Source organism: Schistocerca americana, chromosome 8 (genome assembly GCF_021461395.2).
Source record: "Schistocerca americana isolate TAMUIC-IGC-003095 chromosome 8, iqSchAmer2.1, whole genome shotgun sequence".
Classification (NCBI taxonomy): domain Eukaryota; kingdom Metazoa; phylum Arthropoda; class Insecta; order Orthoptera; family Acrididae; genus Schistocerca; species Schistocerca americana.
The window spans coordinates 137,903,163-137,928,521 of NC_060126.1; the positions used below are offsets into that span (position 1 = coordinate 137,903,163).

At 45.0% G+C, this 25,359-nt stretch overlaps 1 protein-coding gene and 1 non-coding gene across 2 annotated transcripts in view; one reads left to right on the top strand and one right to left on the bottom strand.

Annotated features, from left to right (window-relative positions):
* Nucleotides 1-25,359, top strand: part of LOC124545629 (protein lin-28 homolog) — a 97,481-nt gene that overhangs the window by 32,633 nt on the left and 39,489 nt on the right. The window lies entirely within an intron of this gene.
* Nucleotides 17,430-17,503, bottom strand: Trnai-uau. The gene has a single exon. It is a non-coding gene; the product is annotated as a tRNA-Ile (tRNA).

The window sequence follows — 25,359 nt, forward strand, 5'->3', positions numbered from 1 at the left end:
CGTAGCGTCAGTGTCCTGTGCTGAGGTGATAATTGGGGTGGCGGTTCGCGTCTTGACGCTTCCATATTTTTTTTTCTTAACATTCGCGTTTTTTTGGGTTCTGATACTTTATTATTAGTTTAATATAAGTATATATTATTATATTTGATGTTATGTAAACCAGTTTTTGAGGGGTGACTTCCTTCTATTGGCTTAATCTACAGGGCAGTTTGCGCTACTTGTATAAAGATATTTTGCTTCTTTTTCTTTTACGCTTCGTAATTCACATATTGCAAGGATTGTGCTACTGGGTAGGAACAGTGCTCATGTAAGACTGACCTTGGGGTTTTACTAAACTGTGGGAATGATGAAATAACCAAGAACCAAATTAGTACCGCACTGTTTGTAATGGAACTTTTATAAGCCTGTGTCCTTATTTATTGGACATGGTACTTTCCTTTTCGTGAACGATGCAGGAAATGTGCGTTTTAATAGACCTAACGTGGGAATTTTACGCGCCCGTTAAGTAAACAGTGTGATTTACGAACTGGAAACATCCCACAAGTGCCGCTGGAGTGCGTCGCGATAGCATATACCACGTTGGGGCCCACGTACCGTATGCACAAGTCGCACCGTTCCTGAGCGTTCAGGAGCACGTGGAACTTGGCACGCTCAACGTTAACGTTCGACAGCACGGTCCGTGTGCCGACGGCTTAACGCTGAACTAGCACATGCCCCATTCTGATAATACAGCTTCACTAAAAGCGCCTCTTCAGGTAACGTCAACATGCTGCGACTGCTGGCGCATCTGATTCTCTCTCTCATTACAGCTCCTTTTATACACGAGTGTCATGCTCAGTCACTGACATTTTGCTGTCCAGCTCATCTGTTGGACATCTTGTGAACTTTTTTCTTTTTTGTTCTAATAAAACCCAATGTCATTCCAAGTATGTGTGTTAATTTTTATCCGCCCGGTGTGGCCGTGCGGTTCTAGGCGCTTCAGTCTGGAGCCGCGTGACCGCTACGGTCGCAGGTTCGAATCCTGCCTTGGGCATGGATGTGTTTGATGTCCTTAGGCTAGTTAGGTTCAAGTAGTTCTAAGTTCTAGGGGACTGATGACCACAGATGTTACGTCTCATAGTGCTCAGAGCCACTTGTTAATTTTTACCTCTCTATCTACATTATTCCGTGATTTATTCAGTTTTAAAATTTATACTGACTTTTTGATCACCCGGTATATTACACTCGCTTACGAGCAGTTCAGCACTGTTGCCTGATGAACGAAATACCAGCGTAAGGAGTATCAGACCAACAATGTGAGTGGACTGTCACTGGAGAGAAATTTTCAGGCGTCAAAGTAATTTTCGGTGTACGCCAGACGGGTGTCATTGGCCCATTACTTTTCTCAATATAAGAAAATGACCTAGTGTATAATGTCGGAAGAAGTTACACCGCTAGGAAACTGCAATGAAATGCAGAAAGACCTGCAGAGGATCGACGTGCCGCGGGGATTTGCGGTTCACCTTCATCATAAACAAATGTAAAGTATTGCGCATAAATAGGCAGAACGATACATTATTGTACCAGCGGAAAAATGCTCCACAAAAGAGGCGAATATGCTCCTGACTCTGAAAACTGAGCTACCAGCTGCCTAAATCTGCATTCCTCAGAACCTTCAAAAAACTTTCCGAAAAATTTTAGCGTGTCAACACATTAGCACTCGTTTTCACATACAAGTCACCAATCATACCACAAGTTCCCCTAACTGTAGCTCACTTACATCCGCTAGTCCGTCGTAGGTCCATCGTACTCATCCACTCCCACTTGCCCATTGCCACTCACTCATTCAACCCAACTCATTGTCATCGCCTCTTTCTGTCTCTCTGTCACTGTCTCCTGTCTCACAGCCACAGTCTCCTTCGTTCTGGCCTATTAATACTGTCCCCTGCTATTGTCTCACTATTTCTCTGTCTTACTGCTATTGTCTCTTTCATTTCTTCTCGCTGCTCCTTTCTCTTCTCATTGCCATTGTCTCTCTCTTCCTCTTTGTCATTGTCACAGATTATCACTGGCTCTCACCCACTTCCACTTTCACCTTCTCTTTATTCCTCTCCCACTGGCACTGTCTCCTTCACTCTTTTTCTTACACTACCTGTTCTATCACTGTCAACAGTGTTGCACTGCCAATGTGTTCATCTCTTTCTCTCAGACTGCTATTGTCTCCTTCGCTCTTTCCACAGGGTAGGGCAACTAAAAGTAGCCCGGACATCAGAAGGAAGGAAATACAGTACTACCTGACCATAGCAGATTTTCGAAGTGACCAGCTTTCATCTTTTGACAAGTTGCTGAAGTTGGATCGAAGTTGGACTGTTGGAATCGCATCCGAAATTTCCTCTGAGGTTCTCGAGCACTATGAGGATTGTTGCGACACACCTTAGACTTGAGGGCATCCCACGCAAATCCATCCCACGCAGACGGATCAGGTGTACTGGGTGGCTAGCTAGGGCCGCGACAAGACTGACCTCTGCTAACAACTACGACAGGCGTGAAGACTGTGTAAAATGTTCTCTAATGTGCGGCCTGCTATATGGGCAGTTGCTCCATACTGTTGCAAGTAACATTAGGTCTTTTCTCCTCCGTTAATGCTGCCACAAATTGACGTTCAATAGTACCCACTCGTCCTGGCCACTTTTATTTGCGCCCCCCCCCCCCTCCCCACCACCACCACCCTGTATCACGACGACTGTCTACTGTCTTCCGGTACTTATTAGTCTTCCTTTCTTCCCCATGCCACTGTCTCCTCCCCTCTCAGCAAAAAAGGCAAATACGTTCCCGTTCCAAAATTTTTAAAGGTCCTGAGGAAGACAAAATGAGGCAACTAGTACCCTACTTACAGTCAGTCTTTTCAACAGGAGAATATTCGCCTTTTATGTGCTCCAATAGCAGCAATTTGCTTCCCTTTCTTCCCTGCCACAGCAGAGCATGTCATTCATACGAAAAGATCAGTAAAATTTTGATAGATTACTTACGTGAAAGTTACGCAAAAATGATTTTACACTTCAGATCCAATTTTTATGTGTGAAAAACTTTGCACGTGGTTTAGTACTACAACGTCTGATTCTCAGAATCCTTTTGATTATAACTGAGACTGGGTGTTTGTGTTGTCCTCATTATCATTCAGGAAGTTCCGAGAATGGGAATGGAAAGATTTGGAACTTGTACAGGCGCTGATGAACACGATGTTGAGCGCCCCATAAACCAACAGCATCATCATCATCTTGATGTTGACGGAGCGACGTTACAACAATTTCTCCATGCTAAGTCATTTTAAAATTTACGTTTTCGCCTCACGCTGGATTTTACGTGCGTATTTTACATGTACAGATAGAGTAACTTTGAACTTCGGTATCTCGGAAACGAATAAAGATATCAAGAGAAGTTTGAACGTTGTTAGGGATCGCGATCTTAAGAATATGTCTTAAAAATGTCAGCCGTGTTCTGTACATAGCCGTCTTGGAATAAGCGGGTATGTTTAGGTACGAAAAAATGGTAATAAAATGAAGCGCCGGCCTGGGTGGCCGAGCGGTTCTAGGCGCTACAGTCCGGGCATGGATGTGTGTGATGTCCTAAGGTTAGTTAGGTTTAAGTAGTTCTAAGTTCCAGGGGACTGATGACCTCAGAAGTTAAGTCCCATAGTGCTCAGAGCCATTTTAACCTTTTTTTGAAAATGACGCCTCCATATGTCCCACTATGGACCACATCAAATAAGAAAAGCAGCAAACTACGTGCTCCGCTTGCCTAAACAGAGGGAAGTGTCTATAGGGATACTTTGGGCCTGTAATATAGGATAGTGACAGTAAGACTATCGAGCCTTGTTGGGTACACAAACGTTCCCTAGCCCAAGGCAGTTGACCCTATCTTACTATCACCAATAGAGCACGAGATTTGAGCTCCAGGAAAATTCCGTTTTTATGCGCGGTGTTTTGGAACGTATTATGTAGCGCATACTGTCGCATGCGTACCAATTGCATGATTTTTCACAACTTCAGGGGTTCATTTGGCGAGCGCGAAAGCGCGCGGAGGCGCATGTTGCCAATATTGCTTCGAACACGCCGCGGAGGTTTCGCTGGGAAGCCTTTACACACGCTCCATACAGTCCCAGTCCCTCCTCATGCTATTTTTAAAGTTCAGATGGTAGATATTCGAGGCCGTTGATTTGCTTCGAACGAAGAGGTGCACGCCTGGGTACAATCATGGAGCCGTAGGTAACCGCTAATATATATTTTTTTTTATGAAGATATTTTCCGTCTTGTCTCATAGTGGGATAAATATACCAACCCAGTGGCGCGTAGCGTCCACTATAGTGGACAGCTGTTACTGGTCGCTTCTCTGGTGTTTTCAATTAGTCCTGAAGCAGCAAATGCACACAGTCTACTGAAGTGGCCACTCCCTACTGACGCTATGCCCTCCGTGCATTTGCAGCCTCATGACTGATTGAAACCACCATATGAATGACCATTAAAAACTGTCCACTACTGTGAAAATCATGCACCACAGGGTTAACACGTATGGCGATCACTTTTGAAATAATAGACAGTTTATTTACTTTTTTTCTCATCTGTCTCGTTTTGACTGCCCTTTACACTGTCCTTTACGTGCGACTTCGCCCGCGGACGCGTATGTCACATGTATAGCAGGCATTTCCTCCTCTCCTCTTTTCCTACCATCTGCCCATTAACCTTCTCCATCTTACATCCCTGCCTCTTGCATCTCCCCCCCCCCCCTTCTCTCCCCTCTCCGTTCATCGCCTCCTACACCCTCTTTTTTGTCGACAGCTTGTACGCCCGCATGGTACCACTCCACTAATAGACGTTGGAGCCAACGTCTTGCTCCTTCAATAACCTCCACATCATCCACGTACTGCTTCCCGCGGAGTGCATCCTTCAGTGGGTCAAACAAATGGAAGCTTTCTATGGTCTTGTGTTAGGTGGCGATGAACGCAAAGGGCACACACACCTTTGAGTAGCCCAACTGGTGACCGGGTGCGTCAGCACTACCAACAGAGACGTCCAGTTGTGTAGGGAGGTATTCGACAGCGATTCGTCGATCACCTCGAATCAGCGTCCACGCGCCCCAATATAGCGGGAGTCAGCTATGTGCGGCTGGGCGGCGGGTGGTAGATCGGACAGGTTTTCGCGACCCTGTTGTAATGACGACAGACGCGCCTCGCCCAACGGCTCGTAGTGCTTTTGTTCACTGCAGTGTCTCCGTAGATATTTTGATGCTTTGGTTTCCGCCAAAAGAAACTCAGTGACAGCTCTCTCCTTGGAAAGCGCATCCGTCACAAACGCCATTCTGAATGCTACCTGTAGCTCTGCCACCTATCGGAACTTCATGAAACTATAGCCGGCCGGGGTGGCCGAGCGGTTCTAGGCGCTACAGTCTGGAACCGCGCGATCTCAGATGTTAAGTCCCATAGCGCTCAGAGCCATTTCATGAAACTATACACGCCGAAGTGAGAATATTCCGCGATGTCTCACAACAAATTTCACATTTTTTTTTTTTCAATCAAAAGTGACTGAACTCTCTTCGTATCTTCCTTACGGCGTCTCGTTCCCGTAACGCTAGTAAACGCGGCACTGAATAGCGCAGAGGACAATGGTCGCAATAATTTCACTCATGAGTCTATATATTCGTATTCTTAAGAGGTGGTTTACTATCTTTGGCCCGAAAAACATGTTGTTTGAGAATGTCAAATTTGGTCGAAACGTTTACTGATATTTCCTCTACAAACTGTAATTTTTTCGACCAGAAATGTCGAAGAGCAAAGGCAGAAATGTCGTCGGAACGAAACAAAATTTCGATGTGGACCTCCACGCGCGGTATGCCACAGGTCAGCCGGCTCATCTGAAATCAAAACTAAGTTGACGTTAACGAAGTATATTTAAAATTCCTTAGGAGTTGTACCTCGCTTAAGTTATTTGCACCATGGGAAACAAAAGTCGGCCATTTGAAAAAAATAGGGTTTTTTTTCTTCGACTTCTTTGGCCAAGTAAATATATTTATAGTTGATGGATCGGAATAAAAGTGGTACAACGCCTAGACAATTTAGTTAGCTTCTACGGAAACAAAGAATCGTGTCGATCAGTGTACGTTCAATCTGCTAATCCGGGTCCATAAACTAGTCCTTCCTCTTCCTCTGCTCGATCTGGACCATCCTGCACTGCTCCAGAGTCGCTCGTACGGCCGGTGACAGCGATTTTCGGCCGCTTGAATCCGGTGGTCGTCCGAATGCTCGGCGAACTGCGTCGAATAGAGTTCCAGGGTGACGTCCATCGTTGTCATGGTCTTCACAATTGCTGAATACCCCTCGTTGCAGCTGCTCACTGCCAGGAAAGGCGCAATCTCCACAGTCTTCGCACCAGAATGCAAATGCTTGGGGGCGAACTTCCAAACACACGCGTTTAAACTTTCATTTTAATTTTGTGTGTTTCCTTCCAAGCGCCGGTACAATAACTCGTCCTCCGAAAGAAAAAAAACTGGTACGTGAAAAAGACCGATATCAAGCAGATGCATTTTTTGTTCAACCGCGAACAACAAACATTACCGTTCCGTATTCGGAAAAACCGTTTCAGGGATGGATTCTAAACACTTTTGTGGATCCAAAATTGCACTTAAAAAAATTGTTGTTTTTTTTTTAAGCAAAAGATAGTAAACCTCCCCTCAAAGAAACGTATCGACATTCTCGAGCTACTATTCGCGGTTGGACTAGGAAGACGATGGGGAATTGTTTGGACACACTACGTACCCTCCGCCACACAGCTTACGGTAGTTCGTTGTACAGACGTAGATATAGATGTAATCGCAGTCAGCTATACGTACTGTGGCTTCTGAACGAACAGCGATGGACGCCCAGGTGCTTCGGACCACATAGAGTATGCACTTCACAGGTGTTGTTCGTTCACTGGGCGGACAGGGCAGCTCCAGCGTTCGAATCTGGCGATTGATATTCCGAGCTCGTTGCGTAGGTGTCAGAGACATATTGGCTGTCCCGGCGGAGTGACGAGTGTGGGATGGTATCAGTCGACGCCGACATGTGCTGCTCAGGTTCTACCAGTTGCTTCACCGAGGCGTGACGGACAGACTTGGAAGACAGCTGTGAGTTGCGGTGCCGCGGGTCCTTCTCCTGACAGCCTGTCTTCGCGACCTGTGTAACTTACTCCAGCGCCACTCCTTTCGGTAGCCTTTGTTCCCAGACATGACTTGGCGTAATCCGAATGTCGTGCCATTCAGTCGCTGGTCGGTGCCTTGTGGGCAAAATGTCTCCTACAGTGCTGTACTCCAATAATCCCAACAGCCGTAGACGAATTATCTCGGCAACAAGCCCTAATAAACACAGAGTGGTGTCCCTTGTACATGACAAGAATTAAATAATACAGTAGCGTGAGACAGTATTTTCTGTGACACATCCAAGGCGTATCACTGTGTAAAATAGATTTTGTTCCAAACCTGAGGTTGCATGATATTAATGGCATTGTTAACATGTGTGTTTACGTCGTTCTTAAAAAATAATGCAGGAAGCTGTTCTGGATAACTGATAAACGGTATTGGGAGAAAATAATGGAGTTCGGCGAGGTTCAGTATTGGCTCCTCTGTTTCTAATATGTCAATGACGTGCCATTTAACACATATTAAGTATAATTAAAACTTTTTACAGGTGTGTCAATCTCAGCTGTCATACAACAGAACAAATCGTAAATAATGTGCTAGAAATTTTTTGACAGTTTTTTTTTTGCAAATGGTCTCCCAATTTTACACAGACTCAGTATATTCGCTTCTGCATATCAACGGTACAGCACCAGTGCTACATTTAAAGTATGTGTAGAAAATCGTAAGCAAGCCTCAAACTTCTTGGGTGTAAGTTCAAATGGCTCTGAGCACTATGGGACTTAACATCTGAGGTCATCAGTCCCCTAGACCTTAGAACTACTTAAACCTGCGTAACCTAAAGACATCACACACATCCATGCCCGAGGCAGGATTCGAACTTGAGACAGTATCGGTCGCGCGGTTCCAGACTGAAGCACCTAGAACCGATCGACCACAGTGGCCGACTGTGTGTAAGTATTGATGAGGATTTGAAATGGAGGGAAAATACGTTTTAGTGATGCTAAACAAATCATTTCAACCGATTTTGCAGTTCTATTATTACAAGCCTTGAAGAGAGACAGGTCAGAGAGATAATATACTTCCTTTTTCATTCAGTAATGTCATTTGGAATTGTATACTGAGGTAGCTTATATTTAAGAAAGAAAGATGGCATTTCACACAAGCGTGCCATGAGATATACATGGTGATCAGCCCTTGTCATGTGTGCAAGTGCCTAAGTTGTTAGGAATTATGATTACAGCCTCATAGTACGCAGTTCCTCTCCTGAAATTTATTGTATGTAAACCGCCGGAGTTCACAAGGAATAATTATATCCAAAATAACGGAAAAAATGCTCATTATAATTGACGTTGGACTGTAGTGCTATAGACAACGGCGCTCGGGTTGATGGCGCGTTCCTTGGATTCAAGGAAGATATTTGGCACTATCCAGGACCGCCCTTTAGCGAAAAACAAAAAACGAGCTTGCCAAGTATGCTGTCATAAATACCTTTGATCACTTTATCAAACAATGGAAAATCCAGGATTGAATGTAACAATACCAGAGAAGGAAAGTTGCTACTCACCATATAGCGGAGATGCTGAGTCGCGATCGGCACAACAAAAAGATTCACGCAATTGTAGCTTTCGGCCATAAAGGCCTTTGTCAGCAGTACACACACACACACACACACACACACACACACACACACACACCCACACACACTAACTGAAACCACACTGCCGTGTTTTCAGTTCTCTGGGACTGCAGACGTGTGTGTGTGTGTGTGTGTGTGTGTCAACTGCTGACAAAGGCTTTAATGGCCGAAAGCTATAATTGTGTGAATATTTTTGTTGTGCCTGTCGCTACTCAGCATCTCCGCTATTTGATCACTTTATCAATTACGAAAAATGCCTGACACATACGAAAGCTAAATTTGAAAGTAAACTGAAAGTTTCTTCTGCGGAGCTGCTATTCCATAGACGAACAATTTAAAAACTTGCAACTGATTTAGTGCAAATGTCACGTACTTATTAATGTCGTTTTCTATTGATCATAGAATGAAGGCTTTCACGGCAGGTGTTGTCATCACTTAACACTTCCGGGCTGAGATGCCATGGTCCATACATAATTGCCCTCGGAGGATACCTTCGGCAGTCGAAAGCGAAACGTCAGGGGAGAGTCTTATGTATGGACCACGGCATCTCAGCCCGGAAGTGTTAAGTGATGGTCGTTTTCTATTATCTGAATTCACCTATGAACGGTCAGCACGCAGCCAGAATTAAATACCAAGTAACCTAACAGTCTGTATACTGACTCTTTCCACGTCAATACGTTTTGTCGCACAAAGGGATTTGTGAAACATGTGACTAGATATGTAAGTAGATTGGACACCCTGAGTATATCGTAATAGGTTGTGATATCGATACAGTTTCTGGCTCTTGATAGTATGGAAAAGGGCCTGTAACTTACTGAACTGGTAGCACTTTTATGTAATCTATGGAGATACATTATCTTCATCAGAAGTATTCGGGCACAAAGTGTTGTGAGTGTGGGATTGATGTGAGATGTACCCTTTACCCTGTGGCTCTCGCAAGATGCAATTTACACCTCCATACTACTACAGTAGTCTGACCGACGTTCCTAACGTTCTAAAAAGAAATGCCTGAAAAACTTTCAGCAATAAATATCTTCTGGAGTCGTCCGCTGTAAGGAAATGACACAAAAATTCACAAAATTTCTTACGTAACCAGAGGGATACTTGGGTACTGGAGTAGTTAGTGTAAGGCCGGCCGTTGTGGTCGTGCGGTTCTAGGCGCTTCAGTCTGGAACCGCGTGACCGCTACAGTCGCAGGTTCGAATCCTGCCTCGGGCATGGATGTGTGTGATGTCCTTAGGTTAGTTAGGTTTAAGTAGTTCTAAGTTCTAGGGGACTGATGACCACAGATGTTGACTCCCATAGTGCTCAGAGCCATCTGAATTAGCCAGTTAGTGTAAGAAAAACATGAAACTAACGAAAATTATTATGTATTTTGCTAAAAGTTTCAGAAATCACAACGGCACTTTTAGTTATGAACTTAACATGTTACTGCCTGGTTCTTTTCGGAATGTGAAGTTACCTCTCAAGGATAGGATTCGCTAATGAAACCGAGCGAGGTGGCGCAGTGGTTAGCACACTGGACTCGCATTCGGGAGGACGACGGTTCAATCCCGTCTCCAGCCATCCTGATTTAGGTTTTCCGTGATTTCCCTAAATCGTTTCAGGCAAATGCCGGGATGGTTCCTTTGAAAGGGCATGGCCGATTTCCTGCCCGATCCTTCCCTACCCCGAGCTTGCGCTCCGTCTCTAATGACCTCGTTGTCGACGGGACGTTAAACACTAACCACCACACCGCTAATGAAATTTCTATACAAAGTTTAAGATTGTTATTGACTTGGCAGAATGGCTGAGAGCAGTGCCTACTCAACTTCAATAATTATCCGTTAGAATGTTGCTAGGTACGGTCGAGGCTGTCGCATGTGAAATGCAGTGAAGTGTACTGTTGTGGAGGAAATATGGAGCTCGCAAGAGCTGTAGCGCACAATACCGTAAGCTGCGATGACTGCTGTCCGCGCCGCTCGCTGCTGACAAATAAGACAACTCTCGTTGTATCTGGATTGACCTTCGCCAATCAAACTCTCCCTACGCCTTGATGAAGTCAAGGACTCCTATTCGCCCCTAGTCCAACTCTTGGCGGTCAGATAACCAGTCCACCGCGATGCCACTCAAAAATTCGCTTGCAGGCGTTTAACTATAACTCTGTCCGTTCACACCGCACAATAAGTGTGGTGGCCAACACAGTGAACAACGCTTAATCGCAAGGTCTCAATATAGAGTCGCATTTCGATTCGCTCTAGGCAGAGGTGCTCTCCCAGTGAAGTACTGAGAAGAGACTTGTTCCTCGCTCTTTGAGTACGCGTACGAGCACACACGCTCTCGTTATGTGTTCTCGCTCCAAGAGCGACAACGGAACGGCCCCTCTCCACGCCAGACGTGAAGGGGTATATCTTTCAGCCTCTTCCATTACTCCTTCAGCTCAAGGCATCACAAATATCGTCTGCCAATCAGCATTGCTCTTCTAAAATGGGAGTATGACGTTTCGTTTAAGGCGACCAATCTGGAAATCTGTACTATCGGCGTTTGGCGTTTGCTGTCTCCCTGTGAAAATCTCTGAAGCTGCGTGCTATATTGTAAAGAATGCATAGGCTGGCCGCTCCCACACAATGTAGTGGAATTTGCTTTTAAGCCGAACACGGGGTCGTTCCTCCTTTCCCTTGGGCAAATGCTGTCCACTCCACAGACAGCCGCCGGCCGACGTGGATAGCTTGGGACTGGCCTCCTGACGTGCGGTTGCTCTCCGGAAGTAAAAGCCTCTGCGACGGTCGTGTCTGGAATGTATGTGTGTACACCAGCCTCGGGTATTTCAACCACGGTGCGCACTTGCGATTTATTAGTTATTTGCATATCGTTTACATGAATTCATACAATGTTGACGTTATCTTATCGAGTTTGGGTTCGAATGAAGCATCTTGATGTGCGCAATATGATTGTGAGGGCGTAATATATAAGCAATGAAGGTCAGGAGACCACGACGTCTTACAGTGTCCCTGGGACCACTGTGCGTTCCTGCCTATTGCGATATGAGCTTTGTCGAACGTGTTCGTTTTGGTAAACCAGATGTTACGACGTAGGGATGCACAATGTGGCATGGGCTTACTGGACTTCCAAATCTTTCAACACGGTAAACCGACGTTACTGTAACACTGTACTCCTGTCCCATGTACGTCTTTTTACGGGAGCATTGGGCCCTAACTTAATTTTTTGTGGATCACAGTGCGCGACAGCATATAACAGCGCTGGTGGAGGGCTGTTGGAACAAGATGACGTTCGGCGACTGGACTTACTGGTCCGTTACCCTGATCGGCCACCCCACATGTGTAATGTGTTGGGGAGGCATATGCAGTATCGCGCTAATGAAGGAATGTAATGCCCTACCACAAGAACTCCTTACAAACCTTGCGGCCAGCATGAGAGAAAGTTGCAGAGCATACACTGCCGACCGTAGTGAACCCACACCCGAGAAAGAACATAGTCCCGCCCTTTGTGATGTCCAGAGGACCATCCTGACTGGTGGTGACTTCGGTGTGATTATTGTGTTTGAATAAAGTGTCATTTCTCTTCATCTCATTGTGTATTTCTTTGAGTTACCGTCTCTACATCTACATCATACTCCGAAACCTTCTAACAGTGTGTGGCGGAGAGTACTTCTTGTACCACTAACCGATACCCCCCTTCTGTGTTCCACTCGCGAACTTGGGGGAAGAACGATTGTCGGTAAGCCTCTGTAGCAGCTCTAATTTCTCGTATCTTCTCATCGTGGGCATTCCGCGAGATAGTTGTAGGAGGAAGGTGCTCTCTCTCTCAATTTCAATAGTAAACCGTTCCGTTACGTACAACGCCTCTCTTGTAACGTCTACCACTGGAAATTGTCGAGCGCATCTGTAACGCTCCCGCGCGGACTAAACGGTCCCGGGAGGAAACGAGTCGCTCTTCCTTGTATCTTCCGTCTCTTCTATCAGTCCTGCCTGGTAAGGATCCCAGAAAAATGAACAATACTTGAGAATCAATCGAACAAGTGCCTTTTGTATCGCTTCCTTCGTGGGAGTGTTAATTTCCATAAGATTCTCCCTAAGAATCTCCCTCTGGCATCTGCTTTACATGCTGTTTGCTTTATGTGGTCATTCCACTTGAGGTTGCTATGCATAGTTACTCCTAGATATTTTAAGGTAGGTACTGTTTCTAGCAATTTGTCGTTCCTTATATTTGCACTTACAAATCATAAAACTGATTTTTGTGTAAATTTTGTCTCAGAAAATTGTGAATTTTAACAGCATAAAGGCCGGTCACTGTGGCCGAGCGGTTCTAGGCGCAGGTTCGAATCCTGCCCCGGGCATGGATGTGTGTGCTGTCCTTAGGTTAGTTAGGCTTAAATAGTTCTAAGTCTAGTGGGCTGATGACCTCAGATGTTAAGTCCCATAGTGCTTAGAGCCATTTTGTCATCAGCAGTGCAGTTGTACGTCTTTGTATGTGCAATATATCATATTTAATTACGTCCAGGATCAACTGCCAGAAAATGCACCATTTCTCAGTCCTCCGCAGATAATTCTGCGAATCGATACTGTCTTCTGGCGTTGCCACTTTCTTATAGACAACCACATCATCTGCGAACAGCCTTAAAGTATATTGTAAATAAGTAATGGTCCTACCATACTTCCTAGGTGTTCTCTGGAAATTACGATTGCATCTATCAATTTTGTTCCGTTAAGAGCAAGGTGTTGAGTTTTATCTACAGGGAAGTCTAGAACACAATCGCAAATCTGGTCCGATAGTTGGCAAGCTCGTAATTTTTTTCACTAAACGGCAGTGCTGGATGGTGTCAAATGCCTTCCTCAGGTCATGGAATACGGTATCAACCTGAGCGCCGTTGTCTACGATGCTGTGGATCTCGTGGAGCAACTGAGCGAGCTGAGTTTCACAAGACCTCTATCTGAGGAACCCATGTTGATTTTATAGACAACATTTTCAATCTCCAAAAAGAGGTAACTCTCAGATATAAAATACGTTCCATTATTCTACAACAGTTTGACGTTAGCGATATTGGGCCATAACTATGTGCATGTGTCCTACGAGCCTCCTTGAAAGCGGGGACGATCTGAGCTTTTCTCCAGTCGGTAGGTACGTTTCGTTGCCCCAGCGATCTACGGTAAACTGCAACTAGAAGTATAGCAAGTTGTTTTGTATAATGCTATACTGTAGCAGTTCTTTCTATTTATGGTCCAATTTTCAGTGAGGTATCTTACTTGACACTGGCATAACATGCGAAATGTACTTTATTGTGGTTTGGCACACTCGTCTCTTCGATTTATTTTCAATTCACTGTCAGTTACGGGTCCATAGAGTCTCCCCGTCCCCTTAATAGAGTAAATTATTAATCCAGGCAATAGAAACGCTAGAAGACTTGCCTCCGCAGCCTAGGGGACAATATAAGTCGGTGAAGGTGCTTTTATCTGCTGACACGGAGACAGCAATAGGTAGTACGTCTCATTTCCACGCAATCAATCATTAATAACACCACCAACAGCTACAGGATCACCGTCCGCAGCTCGTGGTCGCGCGGTAGCGTTCTTGCTTCCCGCGCCCGGGTTCCCGGGTTCGATTCCCGGCGGGGTCAGGGATTTTCTCTGCCTCGTGATGACTGGGTGTTGTGTGATGTCCTTAGGTTAGCTAGGTTTAAGTAGTTCTAAGTTCTAGGGGACTGATGACCACAGAAGTTAAGTCCCATGGTGCTCAGAGCCATTTGAACCATACAGAATCACCGTCAACAGTTTCACATGCCTTACTACAGGAGGCAATGCGGAAAAGCTTGGAATTTAAATAAGGACTTTGGCGCAAAGACTGGTGAGGAGGAAGTGTTCCTTGCCAGCCAACGAATTTATACTACTGGCCATTAAAATTGCTACACCACGAAGATGACATGCTACAGACGCGAAATTTAACCGACAGGAAGAAGATGCTGTGATATGCAAATGATTAGCCTTTCAGAGCATTCACACAAGGTTGGCGCCGGTGGCGACACCTACAACGTGTTGACATGAGGAAACTTTCCAACAGATTTCTCATAAACAAACAGCAGTTGGCCGGCGTTGCCTTGTGAAACGTTGTTGTGATGCCTCGTGTAAGGAGGAGAAATGCGTACCATCACGTTTCTGACTTTGATAAAGGTCGAATTGCAGCCTATCGCTATTGAGGTTTATCGTATCGCGACATTGCTGCTCGCGTTGGTCGAGATCCAATGACTGTTAGCATAAGGAATCGGTGGGTTCAGGAGGGTAATACGGAACGCCGTGCTGCATCCCAACGGCCTCGTATCACTAGCAGTCGAGACGAGAGGCGTCTTATCCGCATTGCTGTATCGGATCGTGCAGCCACGTCTCGATCCGAGTCAACGGATGGGGCCGTTTGCAAGACAACAACCATCTGCACGAACAGTCCGACGAAGTTTCCACCAGCATGGACTATCAGCTCAGAGACCATGGCTGCGGTTACCCCTGACGCTGCATCACAGACAGGAGCGCCTGCGATGGTGTACTCAACGACGAACCTAGGTGCACGAATGGCAAAAAGTCATTTTTCGGATGAATGCATGTTCTGTTTACAGCATCATGATGGTCGCATCCGTGTTTGGCGACATCGCGGCGAACGCAGATTGGAAGCGTGTATTCGTCATCGCCATACTGGCGTACCACCCGGCGTGATGGTATGAGATGTCATAGGTTACACGTCTCGGTCACTTCCTGTTCGCATTGACGGCACTTTGAACAGTGGACGTTACATTTCAGATGTATTAGGACTCGTGGCTCTACTCTTCATTCGATCCCTGCGAAACCCTACATTTCAGAAGGATAATGCACGACCGCATGTTGCAGGTCCTGTAAGGGACTTTCTGGACACAGAAAATGTTCCACTGCTGCCCTGGCCAGCACATTCTCCAGATATCTCACCAATTGAAAACGTCTACTCAATGGTGACCGAGCAACTGGCTCGTCAAAATACGCCAGTCACTTCTCTTAATGAACTGTGGTATCGTGTTGAAGCTACATGGGCAGCTGTACCTGTACACGCCATCCGAGCTCTGTTTGACTCAATGTCCAGGCGTTCAAGGCTGTTATTACGGCCAGAGGTGGTTGTTCTGGGTACTGATTTATCAGGATCTAAGCACCCAAACTGCGTGAAAATATAATCACACGTCAGTTCTAGTATAATATATTTGTCCAATGAATACCCGTTTATCATCTGCATTTCTTCTTCGTGTAGGAATTTTAATGGCCAGTAGTGTACAACCACCAGGAATCGAAGCGGCTTCGGATACGAAGGAAGGTCCTAACGGGCTAAAGGTCAGTAAATGGAAGAGGCAAAGAGAACAATGAAAAATTTCAACAAGTTATCGTCTTACGCCAGCGTGCTTTGGGTGTCTCGTGCTGGGGATCCTGGGCTGCCTGCCTACCTTGGCGTCTCGGGGTGCGCAGTGTCGTGTTGAGGGAGCTGGCGGCGGCTGCATCCTCCGGCGCCAGGTGCGGCACGTGCGCGCCTCGTGTCGGATGTTTCGTTTTCGGACACCGAGGGCTCGCACCTGTTGTTGCCGCCGAGGGGTGTACAAGTCTCCCACCCCCCTCCCCCTCCGACCACCAATCGCCGCCTGTTTCCTCTACCCTGCGCCAATAGGCGCTACTGTCACTGCGCACTGGCTCTTGGTTTCGTACCTGTTGCTCAGTCCGTCAGCGAACTTTGTCTTTCAGGATCAGGACAGATTCAGAAAAACCATGATAATTAAAGTATATCAACAATGGTAAGGAATCCTAAAAATTACGTGGGGGCGTTAAATAAGTAATGCAACACATTTTTTTCTCCGTCAGTTTCGGCTGAAAAATTTCGGAGTTTTCTGTGGGACATCGTGAAATATTCTCACTACAGTTTCTATAGTTCAATGACATTCCGACAGCTGGCGGCGCTATACGTATCCTTCAAATTGGCGTCTGTAACGGACGTGCGTTACAAGCAGAGAGCTGTCACTGAGTTTCTTTTGGCGGGAAAGCAGAGCATCGCAGAGATTCATAGGCGCTTGCAAAATGTCAACGGAGACATGGCAGTGAACCAAAGCATGGTGGGTCGTTGGGTGAAGCGTCTGTCATTATAACAAGGCCGCCACGCAAAGTTGTCCGATCTCCAGCGTGCCAGCCGGTCGCACACAGCTGTGACTACTGCAGTGGTGGAACGTACGGACACTCTCATTCGAAATTAGAATTATATTAATACCTCCAGGCAACGCCTTGCCGCAGTGGATACACCGGTTCCCGTGAAATCACCGAAGTTAAGCGCTGTCGGGCGTGGTCGGCACTTGGATGGGTGACCATCCAGGCTGCCATGCGCTGTTGCCATTTTATGGGGTGCACTCAGCCTCGTGGTGCCAATTGAGGAGCTACTCGACCGAATAGTAGCGGCTTCGGTCAAGAATACCGTCCTACCACTGGGAGAGCGGTGTGCTGACCCCACGACCCTCCTCTCTGCATCCTCCACAGAGGATGACACGGCGGTCGGTTGGTCCCGGTAGGCCACTCGTGGCCTGAAGACGGAGTGCTTTATTAATACCTCCAGCCGATTACGGGCGTTGATTATATATCAACGAGGACAAGTGAAAATGTGTCCCCTCGACCGGGACTCGAACCCGGGATCTGCTGCTTATATGGCAGACGCTCTATCCATCTGAGCCACCGAGGGCACAGAGGATAGGGACTATGTCGCGCACGCTTCTCCCGAGACCCACAGTCTCACCTTGTATGTCCACACACTACATTCGTAGTGTCCCACCCCAACACACTCATTAGTCGTGGAAGACATTCTTCCCAAGCCCCGTAAGAGTTCGGGGAATATGTGTGCATCCCCACAGAACAAGGAGGTCATGGCCGGTATTGCCAGAACTACATACAATGATTTGTTGTAACCAGTCCAAATGAAATTGTTACAACATACCACAGAAAATGGCCCATTCTTTCATGGGCATCGCGTACTTAACACTTTCAGTAGCTTGAGTGACGGCCTGAGGGTAGCATTTCAGTCAGAATCGCTAACATTCACTGGCTGAGCGTATCTGTTGCCGACAAGAAATCCCAAACAATTCTCAAGTTTGCAGGTACAACTGGCAAATCATAGGAAGTTTAATAATGGAAGAAGAGGGAAAAAGTCTCCACAACGAAAAGACACAGTTTCGAAACGTAGGCAGAATTGACCGAAAGGAACGGCTTTCCCTCATTCACAGACTTGCAAAGCCATAGTCTGCAGATCTGTAATCATAATCGTTGCGCATTGTTTAACACTGACAAGATAGAATGCACACTTTACTTTTGTGACGTATAAATTATGACACTATCAGACTTGAGAGGGTGGCTGAAATGGCTCTGAGCACTATGGGACTCAACTGCTGAGGTCATTAGTCCCCTAGAACTTAGAACTAGTTAAACCTAACTAACCTAAGGACATCACAAACATCCATGCCCGAGGCAGGATTCGAACCTGCGACCGTAGCGGTCTTGCGGTTCCAGACTGCAGCGCCTTTAACCGCACGGCCACTTCGGCCGGCTTTGAGAGAGTGTGTTCCTATCAAGGTTCTTAAGTCCATTGGATTTGAAAGATGTGGTCATTATGCTATCTAGCTCGGTGCTCGCTGATGTTAACACGTAACTCCTTACAGAACGAACAAGTTGTAGTTTCATAGTTAAAAGTGCCTCGGGAACAGTTTGGTGCGATATTAAATAAATAAAAAAATATAAAATAAAAAATGCAATGATACCAAGTATAATAGTTGCAATGCCTACTATCGTGATTAGGCATCGCAATAGCAAGGCTGACTAGTGGGTTTTTACTGGCTGTCATGGGGCACTGATTGTACCATATCGCCAGGATAAGTAGTTCCTTATTTAATAAAACTGACGAATAAATAAAGTGGCATTCACTTTTCGTAAATCAAAGACTTTGAACGTTGCTGTGGTGCCTACGGCGGCGATCACAATGGCCACACTTATTTTCGTTGCTGAAAATAGCTATGATAGAAACCGTGACATACGGACAAGTCCAATGGAAACAACGAGACATCTTCAGAAGACGTGAGGTGCGTGCGTGTGCGTGTACCTATGTCACTTCGAAGCGCACGGTATCAGTACGTTCCAAAAGGCCGCGATTTTTCAGATCATCTCGGGCCTTACTGATCGCAAATATAAGAGGTGAAGTGTTCTGGATAACCCTTGACCTAGTGACCATTTGTATACCGATAGGAAGAACGGGCATACTGAAGTTATCCTACAGCACAGAGTCATAATATAAACGTTACACACTTCTTCCAGATGAGGCCACTCGAGGAAATCCGCTGATTCTTTTGCACTGTCTAGGGTGGACCTTAGGCAGCTTGTAAAAGCACCATTTGTTCACGGGCGCTTCCTGAGAAAAATCCGAAAACCATGATTTTTGGGTACGAAATGTACCAGTTGTAGGGATGGCCACTTCTATGATTTCTATTCACGGCAGAGCGTCAAAACTTTTACCATATGGTCTCAAGATGATATTCCAGGAAAGCTCCGAAACTTTCGTCGACATAATTAGTCGTTACCGAGACCCACATGTTCCGAATATCGCATTTATGCGCTTAAAATGTGCACATAATATACGGAGCGAGACGTAAATGTAGTTTTAACAGCCGTAGTGAACACATGGCAGTGGTTCGAGGACCGTTGCAGGGGTTCTTATTTCACCGAACTATATTTTAGTGAGCATTGTTTTTTCCAATAAAACTTTATGTCGTGCTGTCTGTGTATAATGGGCACTTCAAGCCTGTGCAAATATCCCCAAAGTAGTACTGCAGCGACAAAAATGAGCTACAAATGTTTTTCACGTGCCTGAAAATAACTTAAAATGACTGACAAAAATAATGTAAAATAGAAAGACTCAAAAATCGGTAGAATACTTCTAATAACATTCCTAATCTTTTAAGACAAATCGTAAGCGGAATTTGACAATGAATTGCGATCCATGAGCAAATTCTCGAGAAAGAAATGCAAACAAACGATTTTGTGTTATGCGTACTTATTTGTCCTTCGTATGTGTCGAAGTCAGAAATAAACTGTCAAAAGTTTACTGACGTATGTAATTCGTTTTACGTAAGCATCATACCTTTCTCCAGCACGGAAAAGTAGGGAACCAGGGGAAAAATGCTGCTGTCGGAGCACAGAAAAGGGGAATAAGTTCCTCTATAAAAGACTCTGACAGACAAGTAGGTAACTAGCTGCCTCTTTCCGCCTTTCTCACAAAAAATTTTGGCAAGTGGACGTATTCGCGCTTTTTTGTGCCAGAGAGAGGGTAAGAGAGATACCGTGATGGTGGAAGGGAGGAGACCATAGCAGTGGGGGGAGGAAAAGAGAGAGGTGACAGTGATGATAGGGGAGAGAATGTGGTAGTGACAGAGAAAGAGAAGTGGAGGAAGATAGAATCAGTGGGAGCAAAATAAATAGAAGGCAGTTGAAATGAGAAAAAGATGAGTTGAGGTCATACATTAGCTTGTGGGGTCTGGACCCTTCCAGTCCGGTGAATTTGGAAACTTAGGTACAGGGGACCGCGCAATTTGGTCCGAAATTTTTGACACGCGAGTATAGGGGAGAAAATAAATTGGGTCCGCCAGAATTCTTGAGCTGCCGAGGTACGGAGAAAGAGGCAATAGCAAAGAAAGAGAAAACGAGACACTATAAATGAGAGTTGCAGTGAAAATGGAATATACTGTAAATCAGTGGGGAAGACATGTATAGGCGGTGGTACTGACAGGGAGATGATGAGTACGTAGGGCTAACTACATAGAGAGACTGGGTGCAAGGATTTAGAATGTTCTTTGTTAAAAGAGCGGCAGTATGTCCGTAAACCAAAACTTTTAAGATGCACAGCATATGTCAGCGCAGTATTCAAGTTGTTCCCACACTGCAGCGACCATGTCTTGAGTTCCAACTTCCACAACTGTTCTTTTGCGATGTCTCAGTTCATTCATTGTTGTTGGTAACAGTACCACACACGCAGATCGTTTTAGAAACCCCTAAAAGAAATAATCACATACATTCAGGTCCGGCGACCTTGAAAACCTGTAATGTAAGGTTGAATCATTTGGTCCAGTGCGACCCATCCATCGTTCAGTAATCCTTCGATATAAAAATTCCCGCACTCCCAGGTGCTAGTGTGGCGGTGCTCCATCCTGTTGGTAAATGAAGTCGTTCGAATCGATCTGCAACTGCGGGAAAAAGAAAGTTCTCAAGCATTTCGAGATGTGTGATTCCTGTAACAGTGGTCTCGGCAAGGAAAACCGGACCACACACCTTTCCCTGTGAAACTGCACAAAACATACAAAATTTTGCAGAGTCTCTCTCATGTTGTACAACTTCATGTGGTTGGCCCGTACCCTATATTCTCACATTATGACGTTTCACCTTTCCATTTAAATGGAATGTTGCCTCGTCACTAAAGACTGTGTGTGGAACTGTCATCCTTCATCTTGCCAAGAACGAAATTACAGAACGCCACACGTTGTTGTTTGTCACCTTCACGAAGGGCTTGCAGTACCTAATTTTGTATGGTTTCATGTGTAAAGGTCGACGCAACACAGCAGACGGGCATCGGGGCCATGTTGAACTGTCAAGCTGCACAGCAGACGGATTTCTGCGGACCACTTGTGAAACTATGGCTGATGAGTTCGACGCCTGTGTCAGACACTCGAGAACGGCCCGGGCGTTTGCCTTAACACAGGCAACCTGTTTGTCTGGATTGTTCATGCCATCGTCTAATGCCCTGTACTGTAGGAGGATCCACACTATACCTAGTATGAAAGTCACGCTGAAAAGTTATTACTGGCCCGCTCTGCCGAAAACGTGAGACACACAACGCCTTCTGTTGTCCCGACATCAATTTTACTAAAACTGAAGTGGGTGTACACTGCTGCTATCTAGCGGGAACCGTGTAAAACTCGAGAGTATGCTCATTCCAACAGTACGTTGTTCACGCACATATCTCAAATAAGATAGTAGTTATGACTTTTTAAAATCTTTTGTGTGCTCCGAGAGGAATATTTTCCCGCTGGTTAAATGATGACCCGCAACGTGGAATAAAAGTCACAATTACTTACATACATGCTGTACAGCTCTTCAGTAGCTCTGTGTAAATTTACATCTACTCATAAAATAAGCGACAAAGCTTAGCACTACTAAATAATGCCCCACATCAGCGCCCTCACAATCGGCATCCAGCCATAATTACTGACACATACATAATCAAAGCAGGGACAAACTTTCAGCTTTCTATTGAAATATTTCTTTGTTTACGTCTGTTGCTGCCCTTGCTGCTAGACAGTGCACCACCGCTCGATCGCCCTAGAAACAATACATCCACGCCCTATTAATTGGCAAATCCACGCGGTGATGGAGATATAATCCTTGGAAACGCTTAATGGAAAATCTGATACACTTAAGGGGGATAGGATGTGAAACGGGCCGACTTGGGAGCAGGAGAGGCACCACAGGACATTTTAATTTACAATGTCTATACTTTTACAAATAAATTCATAAAACTTTGTTAGCATGACCAGGAAGGATTCAGGGTTCACACTCATAGCACAGGAAGTTCAAAAACATAACAAAACAAATATTTTTACACGTGACATTTTAACATTTTTTCACTTGGTATTGGCTGCATTTGTTGCTGTAGGTACACTTTTCTTCATAAGTAAGAGAGATTCTTCGATGAATTTTGCACAGCATACAAACCATACTTACAGGTGTATGAAACCCTTGAATTTCCCAAATCTGTTAAAAACTGTGGTAAAAACTGAGATAATTACACCTGTAAGTATGGTTTGTCAGCTGTGCAAAATTCATCGAAGAATCTCTCTTACTTATGAAGAAAAGTGTACCTATAGCAACAAATGCAGTCAACAGTAAGTGGAAAAAGATCATGAAATTTCACATTTAAGAAATATTATTTTTTCGTGAATTTGATCTTCCACTGCTATGAGTGTGAATCCTGAATCCTTCCTGGTCATGCTGACAAAGTTTTATGAATTTATTTGTAAAAGTATAGACAGTGCAAATTAAAATGTCCTGTGGCGCCTCTCCTTCTCGAAGTCGGCCCGTTTGACGTCCTATCCCCCCTTAATGTAGCCTGTTACGGCAATCTGTATTTTGAACTGATCGCAACACACGGTTGCAAGTAGTCGCTTAAAATGGAGCGCAGCAGGATTTCTACGAATACGGCTTAGTGCGCTGCACGCTGTCGCCTTCCCGTCGGTTCTGCCCCTGGCCCGCTTCCGCCGCTGCGGCCCTCCGCGTTTTATTGATTACAATGGCGACCCACTGAGCCCAGATGGCGGGCCGCAATGGCAGCTACGCGAGTTCGCGCATTGCAAATGGCGCCCGGGCGTCCGCAAAGCCTCGTGCCTTATGTTCCCGGCGCACTGCTCTCCGCACTGTAACATTTCTCGCCTTATACCTGAGCCCCCCCGAGACAGGCCATGCAAAATATATCCGGAGCGAGTAAATACGCGGTTTTCGGCAAGTTATAGCGCACAATGTGGAACTCCAAGAGGAATTCGAAACATTCACCTCTGCTCAGGAGCACGTAGAAGTCTTTGTTACTGCCGATTTTTAGCTACCTACCACTGCATACAAGTTACTAGCGAGCCCGGGAATACCTCGCATTTGCTGAATATGTATAGGAATTGGATATACGTCCTGATCTTCTTCTTCCCCCTTTCTATATTCATTTCTTCCCCTCTGCCCATCTCTTCCCCTCTTTCTCACCTTGGACTTCGTTTATTGTTGTTCCCAACGAATCCTTGACTGGGAACTGTAATCACTTAAAATGGTCGGGTAAATTGTGTACGGAGTGTGAGAGAGACTTCACTTCGTGCTGCCTGTGTGAGGGTAGGACGTTCAGTGACATTATTTCGCATTGTTTTCATCTACGGACGAGTAGGAATACACGGTCTCGATCGGTTGAGATTCCGTAGTAGTATTCTAATCATAAGCCGATAAGCCACAAATAGAACTTCCAGGTTTTCTATGAAAACCGCTTGCGAGGGGCAAAACAAAACGGCACATTGTTGTGTATGCAAGTATACAATTTTTGTTTAAAATTATATACAAGGAGAAAGAATGTGTATTGGAGAAAGAATCTGCTAATGCTTAAATTCTCCGCTATTATTATTAGAACCGACTGCGGGAAAGAAAATGAAAGAGCATGTTCTCACAGCACAGCGTATCGCTTTTTTTCTCGCAGTCGGTTTCAACAGAAAGCCCTTCCACTGTCGTTTTAAAAATTATATAGTTCCTGCCCGAAACTTTACTAGAGCACTGTGTTAAAATTGGAGGTAGCCTAAATCATTGAAAAACTCTCAGATTTTTGGTAAGAACATTAAACAACGACTTCTCTTCATATAGTAGTATAGATGACTCCATTATTATTTTCCGAGAAATAGCGCTCCCCTCCCCAGCTATAAAATTTGTCCCATAAATGGACTACTGTTAATTAAATATGTGCTCGTGAGCGAACTCTACGGCACAACGGAATATAAAAGTGGGCTGTTAACAAGTGCTGAAGTAAGACAAAATTTTATCAGAGTTCTTAAAACGTCCCAATACGATCTATAAGTACGAACCCGTCCTTTTTTATACAAAAGATGCTTGCGTTGCAGATGGGACTGCTTTTCGTATGACACAATCTACATCTAAATCTACATGATTAATCCGCAATTCACAAATAAGTGAATGACAAAGTGTTCGGCGAATCACTTTCAAACTATATCTCTACCATTCCACTCGCGAACAGCACCCTGGAAGAATTAACACTTAAATACTGCGATTTCTGATTTCCATTATTTTATTATAATGGTCTTTCCTCCCTTATTAGGTGGGCGCCAACAAAATCTATCCACACTTTGAGACGTAAGCTGGCGTTCGAAATTTCGTGAGGAGATCTTCCGCAACGAAAAACGCCTTTGTTTGAAAGATAGCCACCCCATTCCCGTATAATATCCTTGGCACACTCTTACCTATCTCATGATAACATAAACGGGGTTGCCTAAAAGAGGACAGGCAATCGTAGTGTAAGCAGTCTCTTTAGTAGACATTTTGCAGTTTCTGAGTGTCTGCCAATAAATTGCAGGCTTAGGTTTTCTTCTCCACAACATTACCCATTTGATAGTTCCAATTTAAGTTATTATTAACTAAGCACTTAGTTGAATTCACAGCCTGTAGATTTGTGCCACTTATCGTGTAATCGAAATTCAGTGGATCCTTTTAGCATTTGTGTAAATGACTTCACACTTTTCATTGTCCAGAGTCAATTGCCATTTTAAGCACCATACAGATATCGTATGCAAAGCATTTTTCAATGGGTTTTGATCATCTGTTGCCTTTACGGTAAATCACAGCATCATGTCATACAATCTAATAGTTCTGCTCTGGTTGTCTCCTAAATCGTTTATGTAGATCAGAAACAGCAGAGGGATTATAACAGTTCCTTGGGGAAAGCCAGGAATTATTTCTGTTCTACTGCAT